This window comes from Budorcas taxicolor, chromosome 11, assembly GCF_023091745.1.
Source record: "Budorcas taxicolor isolate Tak-1 chromosome 11, Takin1.1, whole genome shotgun sequence".
NCBI classification, from domain to species: Eukaryota; Metazoa; Chordata; class Mammalia; order Artiodactyla; family Bovidae; genus Budorcas; species Budorcas taxicolor.
This window is the reverse complement of record NC_068920.1, coordinates 38889451-38903196: the sequence shown is the minus strand read 5'-3', so window position 1 is coordinate 38903196 and position 13746 is coordinate 38889451.

Below are 13746 nucleotides of genomic sequence, written 5' to 3'. Positions count from 1 at the left end.
TAAACCACTGTATATATGTAAAACGATTTGGGGTGTTGTTTTAGAAATAAAAATGAAAATTTTTATTTTCTTTTTTGTCTCTTTATTTAAAACAATTATATTACAAAATAGAATATACAATATCTCCTGCATAATCTTATGCTTTCAGAAGTGAAATACCCACCTTCTTGAAAATATTAATATCTTGTTTTCTGACTCCGGCACCCAGGAGTGAAACTTAGGCAGATATATCTTAGACCTGAGTGACTCAGTTTGAAGATTAATTTTCTCCTTGGAATTTTTCTCCTCCTGGTAGTTCTCATCTTTGGACATAACTCAATGCCTCCATTGAGAAATAGACTTCTCACCCTTGTTAGGTGGTTTGGTGATACTTTATCATCTCTTTCCACCTTACCACATCCCATTCATTGCTTAAAGAGGTGTGGCTAAACGTTTGCATTGCAAAGGGCAGGCGTGGCTTTCACTTGGTGTTTGGTTTCCCAGCCCAAGTCTTCAAGAGCTAACAGCTGCTCAGGGAGTGGGGAATTGGCTTTCAAAGAGTTACAAGATCTCCGGGAAGCAGTCAGTCAGAAAGCAACATCACTTAAAGAGGCAACAGAGAAGGAAGCATATCCTGCTTTCCCACAATTTCCTCTTCAATCTTCTGCTAAGATTTAAGAGCCCTCAGCACAGGATATGATGAGACAGCAAAGAGAAGCTCTCAGCTGCTAAAACAAATGAAGAATGCTGAAACTCATTCAACAGGAAACAATCAAGTGTAGACAGAAGACATTTTAAGACAGTGGGTAGAACCTTTGTTCAGACACAAGAATGGGCTGTGAAACTCAGGAGGTGAAGACCACAAACACCTCAGCCTTTGGGCCTGGAGAATTGGGGGAGGGGGCAGCATGGATTCAGACTTGGTTCAGTGATGCCCTTTATACATAAGCCGTGTGGGCCAGAAAACAGGATTTGAAGACAGATGTGTGTTTAAATTTTTACCTTACCACCGCCGCCTTCTTTTTAATTGAAGAAGATTTAAATTTGTGATTTTCTTTGTTTACCTTTGGCTGTGCTGGGTCTTCACTTCTGCAAGGGATTGTCTCTAGCCGTGGTGAGTGGGGGCTACGCTGTTGTTTGCGGCCCACGGGCTTCTCACTGCAGTGACTTCTGTTGCAGAGCCTGGGCTCTAGAGCCCGGGCTCTGCATCCGTGGTGCACGGGCTTAGTTGCTTCACGGCACGTGAGATCTTCCCAGATCAGGGATTGCACGCGTTCCTCCTGCATTGGCAGGTGGATTCTTAACCACTGAGCCACAGGGGGAGCCCATCCTTGCCACCTTCTAATGAGTGACCTGGGGAGGCTATTTAGTCCCTAGGAGTTTCCTACTTTGGTCATCTATAAAATGGTCCTATGAAACATGCTTTATCCTATTGTGGGGAGCAAAGAAGAGGATGTCTATGAATGTCGCTGCCCCCATGGGAGATGCCTGAGAAATGTTAGTTCCCTTCTCCATCCTTCCACCTGTCTGGGGATGGGGCATGTGTGCTTTGCTTTTCCTGTGGCAGAGTTTTTGACTCTGCAGCAAGCGGGGTGGAGGTGTGGACTCACTAATAAAGAAGTGAAATTGAGGACCTAGTGCTTTCATTAGACTCAAGAGCAAGAGCCAGAGGAGGCCTGTCAATGTGCTTCTAGTGGCTTGGCCAGGTCCCCAGATAGGAAAAGGGACAGGGTTTCAGAGCAAGGAATAGAAGTTAAAACTGGATCTGGAAGCTGATGCCAGAGAGCAAAGAACTCCACCTGGGTAACAAGAGTTTTCAGAGTAATGACGCACGCAGAAGATAAGTTCCGTTCTTGAACTACTTTAGTCACTTAATCCCACAATCCAATGTACGTTTCATGGAGGACTAGTGGTCAGGGCCCTCTGTCTGGTGAAACTGAGATCGTACAAAGCGTTCCATGGGGGGGGGAGTGACATTACTGGTAAAAAGATACAGGCAGCCTCTAAAAGCTGGGAAAGGCCAAAAAAAGAATTCTCTCCTAGAGCTTCTAGAAGGAATGCAGTTCTGTCAATACCTTGCTTTTAAGGCAGCAAGACCCACTTTGGACTTCTGACCAGCAGAACTGTAAGATAATATGTTGTATTGTTTTAAGCCAATACATTTGTAGCAATTTGTTACAATAGTGATAGGAAGCTAATAGAGTAGCTACAACTACATTGTCATAAATAATTCACAGGCAATTAGTCACAGTCTTGACAGGGCAAACGATTGACTTGAATAAATTAAACACTTTAGTGCCACCTTGTGGCTGAAATCTTACAGTGAAGGACCTGAAATGTCACCTGCCCATAGCTTTCCCCCACAAAGAGCAGGCATACTATCCCCCAAGCAGGGCAGGAGGCTAATTGTGATCAGATGATGAAATAAGTTTGAAATGGTTCATACGGATTACCTAATAATACAGTGGAAAAGGAAACTCAACTTGCACACATTCAGGGATACAGCATTTTATTACATGGACCCGTGATAGAACACAGGCAGCCTGTAAGACCTGCCTACGAACCATTAGCCAGTGACGGTGGTGGCCAGCGGCTGGGGGAACTCTCATTCTATTCAAGCCTTACTTACTCCATCAAATTTATCAGACTGCTACTCTCCCAATCCTGGTTATGCACAATCAACACTTCTCAACCCTGTATTCAACCTTGTTTAACTAGAAAGCACCCTTAGATCTTTTCTGTAGAGAAAACCTGAAATGCCTGGACATGTATGGCCTATATGAGTGTCTTACTGTCACTCATAAGGACAATGAAAATTAAAAACTATGCTAAAAACTATTTCCAACCATCAGATCGGCAAAAATGCAAATGTTTGACAGCTCATGCTTTTGGAGAGATTGTGAAGAAGTAGGGATTCTCATGTATTGCTTGTTGCAGTGAAAAGTAGTATGACTTCTATGGAGGGGACTTGACAATATTTACAAAAGAACATGGGCTTCCCAAGTGGTGCTCATGGCAAAGAACATGCCTGACAGTGCAGGAGGCCCGGGGTTGCTCCTGGGTCAGGAAGATCCCCTGGAGGAGGGCATGGCAACCCACTCTAGTATTCTTGCCTGAGAAATCCATGGACAGCGGAGCCCATGGAGTCACAAAGAGTCCGACACAACTGAAATATTTGTGTGCAAAAAAATATATACTTTTACAGTAGGGAAACACTTCTAGAAATCTAGTGTGATAACACACCTCCCTGATTATTAGAGACCATATTCATAAAGTCATTCTTTATAAAGTTCCATTTTTATTAGCAGAGATTGGAATCCACCTAAATGTTGATCATTTAAGGACTGGTTGAATGAGTTATAGAGCATCCTCCCTATGGAGGCCTGTGCAAGTGCTAACAAAGAACAAGAATGTATGTTGTTCAGTAAAAAAAAAAAAAAAAACAACAGCCTACGTGCAAAGAGTTTGCATATAGTATGGAAACTCTGTATAAGAAAGAAAGAAAATTTTGAATAAATATATATGTATTTTTTGTTAATGATATATGTACACAGGAAGCAGACAGCAGGAGATAATGGGTAGCAGCAGGCCAGGGTAGGGATGAGAGATGGGCTGGACTTGATAAGCATGAATGTAGCTATGATAACAAGTTGCCACAAATTTAGTGTCTTCAAACAACAGAATTGGTCTTCCCTTGTGGCTCAGTGGTAAAGAATCTGTGTGCCAGTGCAGGAGACGTGGGCTCTATCCCTGATCTGGAAAGAACCCACATGCTCATGGGCACGTGCTAACTACTGAGCCTGTGCTCTGGAGCCCAGGGAGCCGTAACTACAGAAGCCCGCGTGCCTAGAACCTGTGCTCCAAGACAAGAGAAGCCACAGCGATGAGGAGCCAGAACCTGTGCTCCAAGACAAGAGAAGCCACAGCGATGAGGAGCTTCAGCACCTCAACTATAGAGTAGCCACCACTCCCTGCAACTAGAGAAAAGCCCACATGGCAAAAAGATCCCACATAACCAAAAAGAAATAGAACAGCAACAGCAAAAACCCCCCAGAATTTTATATATTATAGTGCTGGAGGTCAGAGTTCTCAGCTGAATGTCACCACATGAAAAGATGCCCAACATGACTAATTATCAGAGAAATGCAAATCAAAACTACAACGAGGTATAACTTCACACTGGTTAGAATGGCCATTTATCACAAAATCTATATTTTGTTATCTATTATTGTCACCAAAAGATAATAAATGCTGAAGAGCGTATGGTGCACTACACTATTGGTGGGAATGTAAACTGGTAGAGCTATTATGGAGAACAATATGAGGTTTTCTTAAAAAGCTAAAAATAAAGCTATCAGATGATTCCATAATCCCTCTCCTGGGCATATATCTGGAGGAAAACATGATTCAAAAATATACATGCCCCCTAATGCCCATTGCAGCACTCTTTACAACAGCCAAGACATGGAAACAACCAAAGTGTGAGGATATATATAGACTTTCCAGGTGGCTCAGTGGTAATTCGGGAGATAAAGATTTGATGCTGGGTTGGGAAGATCCCTGGAGAAGGAAATGGCAACTCACTCCAGTCTTCTTGCCTGGGAAATTTTATGGACAGAGGAGCTTGGTAAGTTACAGTCCATGGGGTCCCAAAAGAGTCAGACTTAGCAATTAAACAACAAATATATATGAGTCTAAAAATATAAATATATATAAAGAAGACTGAGCATTGAAGAAGCGATGCTTTCGAACTGTGGTGCTGGAAAAAACTCTTGAGAGTTCCTTGGATGGCAAAATCAAACCAGTCAATCTTAAAGGAAATCGAGCCTGAATATTTGTTGGAAGGACTGATGCTGAAGCTGAAGCTCCAACACTTTGGCCACCCGATATGAAGAGCTGACCCACTGGAAACGACCCTGATGCTGGGAAAGATTGAAGGCAGGAGGAGAAGGGGATGACAGAAGATGAGATGGTTGGATGGCATCACCGGCTCGATGACATGAGTTTGAGTAAGCTTCGGGAGTCGGTGATTGACAGGGAAGCCTGGTGTGCTGCAGTCCATGGGGTTGCGAAGAGTTGGACACGACTGAGCAACTGAGCTGAACTGAACTGGAGGAGAAAGGGACAATAGAAGATGAAATGGTTGAATGGCATCACTGATTCAGCAGACATGAATTTGCCCAAACTCTGGGAGACTGTGAAGAACACGGAAGCCTGGTGTGCTGCAGTCCATGGGGTCGAAAAGAGTCAGACATGACTGAGCAACTGAATAATAACAATTTTTATAAATAATCACAAATAGCTAAAAAGTGATAGATTAAGGATTTAAACTGATTTCAAAACCCCTATGGCTTATTTATGGAGAAGGAAATGGCAACCCGCTCTAGTACTCCTGCCTGGAAAATTCCATGGATGGAGGAGCCTGGTGGGCTACAGTCCATGGGGTCGCAAAGAGTCTAACACGACTGAGCGACTTCACTTTCTTTCTTTCTATAGTTCCTTTTGGAGAAGGAAATGGCAACCCACTCCACTGTTCTTGCCTGGAGAATCCCATGGACAGAGGGCCCTGGTGGGCTACAGTCTATGGGGTTGCAAAGAGTCAGACATGACTAAGCAACTAACACACACACATACGGCTTATTTAGTTCATTCTATGTTTTTTGTTTTTTTTCATTTAGGTACTACCTAGATGAAACCTGTACCACCATCTCTCTGGGTACCAATTATACTGCTGAATCACTCTCAGAAATAGGGACTCATATGAGTGGGTCATCTGGAAATGTTTGTCCTATTTTAAGAACAAATTAAAAGTTGCCACAGTTGGTGGTGTCTGACTCTTTAACTCAGATGAGAGAAAGTATTAATAGGAATCAACTCTGCTTATTTAAGAGGTCGGGTTGGTCTGTGGTATCCATGGGGACGCTTGAAGAGAAGCCGATTACCGTTGAGATGTGTGGAAACGAGATCGATAGTTTTCAGTAGCTGAGGAAGATTACCAGAAGTCAAGGAAGTCTTTGGCAGGGGCTGGGCAGCCCTGTGTCCTGGCCTGTCAAGCGCTTGGCAGGCGACTGAGAAAGTCTAATTGTGGCTGACGATGAGTTGTTTTACACTTTTGTCACACCTCCAGCCTCTGTGTTCCATTTTAGGAACAGCATAACTTGCCCAGCCAGAAATTGCCTAATTTAAACCCTAACTCTTACCTGTGTGAATCAAAATGACTCAGGAGGTGCAAATAAAATGTTCGTTTTATTTCTCTCTTAGGTTGTCTTCTCAGAACTGAGTCCGTAAGTATAGAAGAAACAGGTACTAGAGAACTGAATTTGGGTGGGAAGAAGAAAGGTCCCCCAGGATAATAAATCAGAGCCTACACTGTTTCCCTGACAAGAGGATACAGGGCAGGCAATTTTACAATTTATGATTATGTTTTAATTGTACAAAAAAGAGTGCCGATTCTTTAAAAGGAGAGTTGCTGCCTTTTTAATATTCTTAAAGCGTTAATAATAAAAACAGAGAATGTGTGTGTTTATCTATGTGTGTGTGTATGTTTTTTGCTCCTTTCATGTTTATTTAATAATCACAGCCTAGATTCTAAAAAGAAGACTTAAGAACTCACAAAAACTCTGCATATTCGCCTACAAAGTGAGGAACATGGAGCGCTGAGGAGCTAGACAATTCACAAGATATCACTTATTCCAGCATACGACAAAGGCTGACGTTTATAACAAAAGCCCTGAATCATCTAGAATTTCATAGCTACCATTTTTTTAAAACCAATGATTTATTTATTTTTGGCTGTTATGGATCTTTGGTGTTGCACGGGCCTCTCTCTAGTTGTGGCGACTGGGGGCTATCTCTAGCTGCGGTGCGCGGGCTTCTCACGGCGGCCGCTTCTCCTGCCAAGCACAGGCTCTGGGTATGAGGGCGCCGAAGCCGCGGCACATGGAGCCTAGAGCACAGGCTTGACAGTTGTGGCGCTGGGGCTTGGCTGCTCTGCGGCATGTGGGGTCTTCCCAGATCAGGGATCGAACACGTTTCTCCTGCATTGGAAGGCGGATTCTTTACCACTGAGCCACCAAGAAAGCCCCATAGCTAACATTTCTTATTTTTGTTTAGTCCTTTCAAATTCTGAAGATGCTTTATCATATATTTATCACATTTGACCCTCACAAACACCTTGTGTGCAGCCAGACGATAAAATTTTATTTCCCATTTATAAGTAAGGATCAGAAATACTAAAAGCTCAAGTGATGTGCCTAACGTCTATTATCTTACAAATCATCCATATTGATTTCAAATCTAATGATGGGTAGAAATATATAATACATGATCCACAAATTTCTACCATAAAAAATTGAAGATTCCTGAAATAATGGGGATATAAAATGAATGGTTTCAATTACTCAGAAACATTACATATGTGAAACATATCTTTCCCCCCAACTGACTAGGTATCGCTATATTTTAAAAATATGTTTCAATTCCTAATGTGCAGATTATTTTTCCTTGATTCCTTTCATTTCATTAGCAGAGTTAGATCTTCCTTTTTTTTTTAGTGTAGACATTTATCACTTTAAACTTTTCTCTTTAGAACCACTTTTGCTACAAGATCTGCATTACCTTTTCATTTATTCATTTATTTTTGGTTATATTATCTTCAGTTAAAAAAACTAAGGACATATGTATCAAATCGTCTTGTGATACACCTTAAAATTACACAATATTATGGATCGGTTATATCTTAGCAAAGGTGAAAAAAATCTAACCATATCAATACCAAAATGTATAGCAAGTTTCTGGCTTTAAAAAGTGAATAGTCAATTCTATAACATCATTACTGTTGCAATATTAGCGCAGGACAGAAGTCATGGTGGGAGGGTGTCCAGGCATCTGCTTCTCTGCAGAAGGGAGTAAGTGGCACCATTGGTGGCTGCCAGACTCAATATATATATTTTGACCTACTTATCTTTAGAAATCATATATCTTTCAAAAGATTTTTATACCTTTATACTTCTAGAAGAAATATATGTTAGAAGAAAGATTTTAGTGGACTTCATATGTCAGGAACAAGAGTGTGTTTTACAAATCCTTTCCATGGCATTAACTACTGGGAAATTGTAAGTCCATCTAAGTATACAAATTGTGAAGCATCTCTTTGGAAAACATGACAGAGGTCTTATAAGGGCAATCAATCCACTCTTATCCCTCCCAAGATTTTTTTTCCTTCAAAGTTCTAAAGACAAAAATTAATAGTTGGCTATGATTTTAGCAAAGATACTTAAAAAAAAACCATGAATAATAATCATTATTGTCTTGGACCAGATGATATTATTGCTTTATAGCTTAAGGGTCTGTGACTTGATATGATTATGTATTTTTTTCAGTAAGCTGTTCTTGCTAATATTAATTAATACTATTTATATTAACTTTTGGTATTTTATATGATATGAGAATCTATTTTACACTTTGGGAAAAGGTCAGCTAGTACTCAGTATATTTGTCTGGAGCACCAAACAGCGACTTCTGATCTCCCAGGTCTGACGGTTTTTAGCCAGGTCACTTGCCAGGTGGTGCTAGCAGTAAAGAATCTGCCTGCTAGTGCCGAAGATGCAAGAGATGCGGGTTCAACCCCTGGATCAGGAAGATCCCCTGGAGAAGGGAATGGCAATCCATTCTAGTATTCTTGCCTGTAAAATCCCGTGGACAGAAAAGTCTGGTGGCCTACAGTCTATAGCCCATGGGATCGCAGAGTTGGACACGACTGAGGGACTGAGCACAGCCAGGTCACTAACTATAACCACGAAAACCAAAGATTTAAGAGAAGGTTTGATGCCTTTCAATGCATAAGCAGAGGTTGGAGCATCCTTTCCCTTACTTGATACAGTTATCAGTACTTTCATATGTTTGGCTTTCTTCAGGGAGCAGTCCATTTTGATTTGTTTGCCTTCATAGCAAGTTTTATGGAAATCCAAGAAGGCAGGGATGAGAGTATTGATGCTTGTTAAATGGATCTGGTGTCTGCTGATTGAGGAATGAAAGGCTATTCTAATTGTAGACTCACAAATGCTTTTGAAGAGAGGTTACAAAGTTGGCTTTCAAATTTAGTCAATTTTGAGGTCATAAAGAAAGGCACACCGCATTGCAAAAAGATGTCCTTGCTTCTATACTCTGCCTGGAACCACTGAGAAGCTACAGAGGTCTTGGCTGCAGAATGGAGAGCAACCAGTAGAATGGCATACATGTCACCAGCAGAGAGATGTTCAGAATTGCCCTTTAGATCTTTCTATCATGCCAGCCAGCACTGATCATGCCATCTTACGAACAGAAATGCTATTATGTATTATTGATCACTTGCTCGATTGTGCACCCTTCCAGGATAGGAGGCCGGGGCCACGATATGCTCTTTACAGCTTTCAACTAGATCTCCTACTGTCATGAATTAACAACGACAAAAAAAGAATGAATGAATTCATAAGGAGGTAAAACTCGTTAAGGTAAAAATCAGCATATTCATGAATTTGTAATATACGTATAAATTACGGGTTAAGAAGAGAGAAAATGAAGAATGGTTTATTGAGAAGCAGCATTAACAGGTTATGTTACTGGATTTTGACAATAAAGCATATAAATAAATTTCATATTTATTTGACTTAGGTATTTTGAATTTTTTTGTTCACCAATGATCCTACTATATCACATAAGATTTGAGGTAGCTTGGGAGCAGGAGGAGAAGGGGACGACAGAGGATGAGATGGCTGGATGGCATCACTGACTCAATGGACGTGAATCTGAGTGAACTCTGGGAGTTGGTGATGGACAGAGAGGCCTGGCGTGCTGCGATTCATGGGGTCGCAAAGAGTCGGACAAGACTGAGCGACTGAACTGAACTGAAAGGAAAAAGGGCTTCCCAGGTGGCTCAGTGATAAAGAATCAACTTGCCAATGCAGGAGACCCAGGAGATGCAGGTTCAATCCCTGGGTTGGGAAAATCCCCTGGAGGAGGCAATGGCAACCCACTTCAGTATTCTTGCCTGGAGAAACCCATGGACAGAGGAGCCTGGAGAGTACAGTCCATAGGGTCGCAAAGAGTCAGACACGACTGAGCGCACACACACACACACACACACACACACACACACACACACACAAAAGGGAAGAAAACACAAAATAAAAATATAATTTTAAAATAAGGTGAGGAATAATATTGATAAAATAGCAAGGCCAGATAGAGGGAAAGTTAGAAAATTTTAATCTGCAATCTTCATCATCCTGAACCTACAGGGAGAGAAGAAAAGTGTGCTTTCGTTTTTGCTACCAAGACTCTTCCAGTGTGTTAATGGGAGCCAGGTGATCTGTGAAAGTTTACTGTAACTCACTTTACTCTCCCTAGTAAGCCAATTTAATCTTTGCTCTTTAAGTAAATATAGCTTTTGTATGGCTCCTTGCCTATTATCCTTTTTACTTATGATATTGAACTTCCTGATTGCTGCAAGGGCTATTTTTTTTTTTTTTTTTTTAGAGCCCAATTAAAAGTTTAGGCTACTCTGGAGTTTGTAGAGCACAGTTCTTCTAAATCAGCCAATTGGTGGACAATATTCACACATTCTTGGTCTCTGTGAAACAAGTACTGAAAGTGCAAATATAAAGGAAAGTGTCAGTTTCTAAAATGGCTTGTTTCCTAGCCTATTTCTGCCTATATTGAACCCAAAGACAACTGAATGGTTCATTTATTTTTTCTTCTGAAAGTAGCTCCTATTTTATTTTCTAAAAAAGAAATACAAAAAGAAGAAAAAAAGAAAATCTCTTTCAACTCTCTACCAATTGGCCCAGAAATTAATTAAAGAAAATATATTTTATCTATTTACAAATCACAAGAGTTATTTTGTTAATGGATTTCTTGCAAATTAAATCCTATTATTAGATTCCCGTGGTAAAGATTTCTGGCTTTTCTGAAGGTGAATATTGAATGATCATTTCAGAAACCCCACCTGTGTGAATTAGAAATTAAGCTGAGCCTTGCGTGCATGCATGCTAGTTGCTTCAGTTATGTCCGACTGGTTGCGACCCTATGGACTGTACGCTGTAGACTGTCTGTGTGATTCTCTAGGCAAGAATACTGGAGTGGGTTACCCTCCCCTCCTCCAGGGGATCTTCCCAACCCAGGGATCGAACCCTGGTCTCCTGCATTACAAATATATTCTTTACTGCTGAGTCAACCAAGTTGAGCCTTTAAAAAAATCTAACTGTAAAGTTCAAGTTATAGTGCTACTCATCATGGTATCATGTCTTTCAATTTTTTACTTTCCTTTTTTTGTAATTCAGAAATACCATTATGTAAGATCTCACTTTTCCAAGCTAATAATAAGCATGTTTAAGAAATATTAAAATATAGCCTTTAACCATTTTACTGAAAATAGTATCTAAAATACCCTGTAAGGCCCTTTTGTATAAGATTGATTTTTAAAATGCATGCTGTTTACATGTGTGTAGGTGTGTATGTTGTTTTGAGGTCTATGTTTTTATGCAACATTTATTTCCCACATGTAGTTTTTGTTCTTTACACTTTCCATTTTAATGATCACAATAATATGTACATCTGGGACATTTTTGTTTCCTTGAGTATTATAATAGCCTTGGATATTTTTATTTCTTCTGTTTATTTTTATTATTATAAATGTACAACAAGTGTCCTCATAAGCTTTAGAACATACTTTTGATAATTTAAATTGTTTGAAAATTATCGACACTAGCTTTAGGGCTCAGCATGTGATCAATTTCAGTAAATGTTACATGTGCACATGAAAGTATGTGTTCCACAGTTGTTGAATGCAGTATTCTATACATGTTAAATAGAATGTTGCTCATTCTTGCTGTTGAAATTGTCTTCTATATCAGCATAGCCCAATAGAAATATAATGCTATTCTCATATGTAATTCTTATTTTAAATTTTCTAGCAGCTGTATTACAAAGTAGAAGAGCAGGTAATATTTATTTTAGTCATATTTTATTTCAGTGTGTAATTATCAGAAAATTATTAATGAAATTTTTTTGAATACAGCCCATCTCAATGCAGGTGCTCTATTTGATCCCTATTTATATTTTATAAAATTTATATTTGAAAAGGTAAACATAGACTCACATATCCAGATTGTTCCAACCAAATTTGACAGTTTTCAATTCCTGAATCAAGTGCCAAAACATTAATTTATATTATTATTTAATATTTATATTCACATTGACAAAACTGGTTTATCTGTTTTAGAATACTTGATCAAACTTTTGAAGCAAAAATATATACTTTTCAAAAATATGTCTGTTCAAGTTTCATAAACTGATTAACTTTTGTGCCAACTCAGTACTGTTATCACTGATTTTAAAGGCATATTGCTAATGCTTGTTAGTTAATAATGTATTGCAGGCGTATTGTTTGTTAGTGTTTATAGCCAGTCTCTATAACATTGTCGATTATAATAAAAAATCTTCTTTATGTCAATTTATGTTAGCAAAATATGTGGCAGTAAGTATCAAGAAACTTGCAAGTTTTGATGCTAGCACAAGTTTTCTTACCTCTCTAGTCAGGTTGCAATAAGCTCTTTTTTTTTCCCTTGGAACTTGAAAATTTAGCTCATTTATATGCAGTGTGATATCAGTTAGGAAACATAAATCAAACTCTCGATTTTTGTCTTTGATTATGGGATATTTGAAAGGCATTTCTTTTGTTTCAAGAACATTTTGAACTGGAGTTAGCATACAATAAATACTCATAAAAATCTTCACAAATTCAACCAATGGACATTCGCAAAGAATACAAGAAAATTAAACTCATTGGTTTTTATTTCTTTCATTAAATCCACAAATTGGTGATGCATTCTGGCATTGGAATATATATAATAACTGTGTCTATGATACTTTTTATAGAGACTATTTCCAAAAAGTGAGGAAAAATATTTTCAATATTTATCACACGTTGGAATGAAGCAGTGAGGAAAGCACGAGCACCTTGTTTATGTTTAATTTCAATAAACATGGATTTTATGCTTATGTTTAATTACAATAAACATAGATTTTGATCTAAAACATCCAGAGCACTGTCTGTTGCGGCAGAAACCAATTTTTCATATCTGGTAGAAATTTTTCTTTGACATATGGGAAAGATTTGAGAAAACCTGTGTCACCAGCTCAAATTTTTTAAGCTGTGGATTTCCAATGCTTTTTTGATAAATTGGTTAAGTCTTTTGAGACAATGCATACCCAAAATATTCATTGGGCAGAGTCTGTTAAACTGTATGACTCATCTAAAGCTAAAGAGAAGTATTGCATTTCCACGATATTGCCATACAAATCCTTGTTTAACAAATCCTTCGCCTCCTGTTGGATTTATGCATTATCCTCTGGTTTTGGCAGGATGCTGAGCTTACAAAACAATGATTTAAAAAAGAACTTTACATGGGACTTCCCTGGAGGTCCAGTGGTTAAGAATCCATCTTCCAATGAAAGGGATATGGGTTCCATCCATGGTTGGGGAACTAAGATCCCACATGCCGAGAGGCAACTAAGGCCAAGTACTCTGAAGCCTGCACACCTCAACAACTGAGCCCACACACTCTGGAGCCCCTGAGCTGCAAGGTAAGATCCTGCGTACTGCAGCAGAGATCCTGTGTGCCACAAAGACCCAACAGAACCACACCCTCCCCCGCCCCGCTCAAATCTTTACAGTTTAGAATAGCAACTAGAAACAAAGAAGGTTCAGTAAGGATATATTATAGTCTT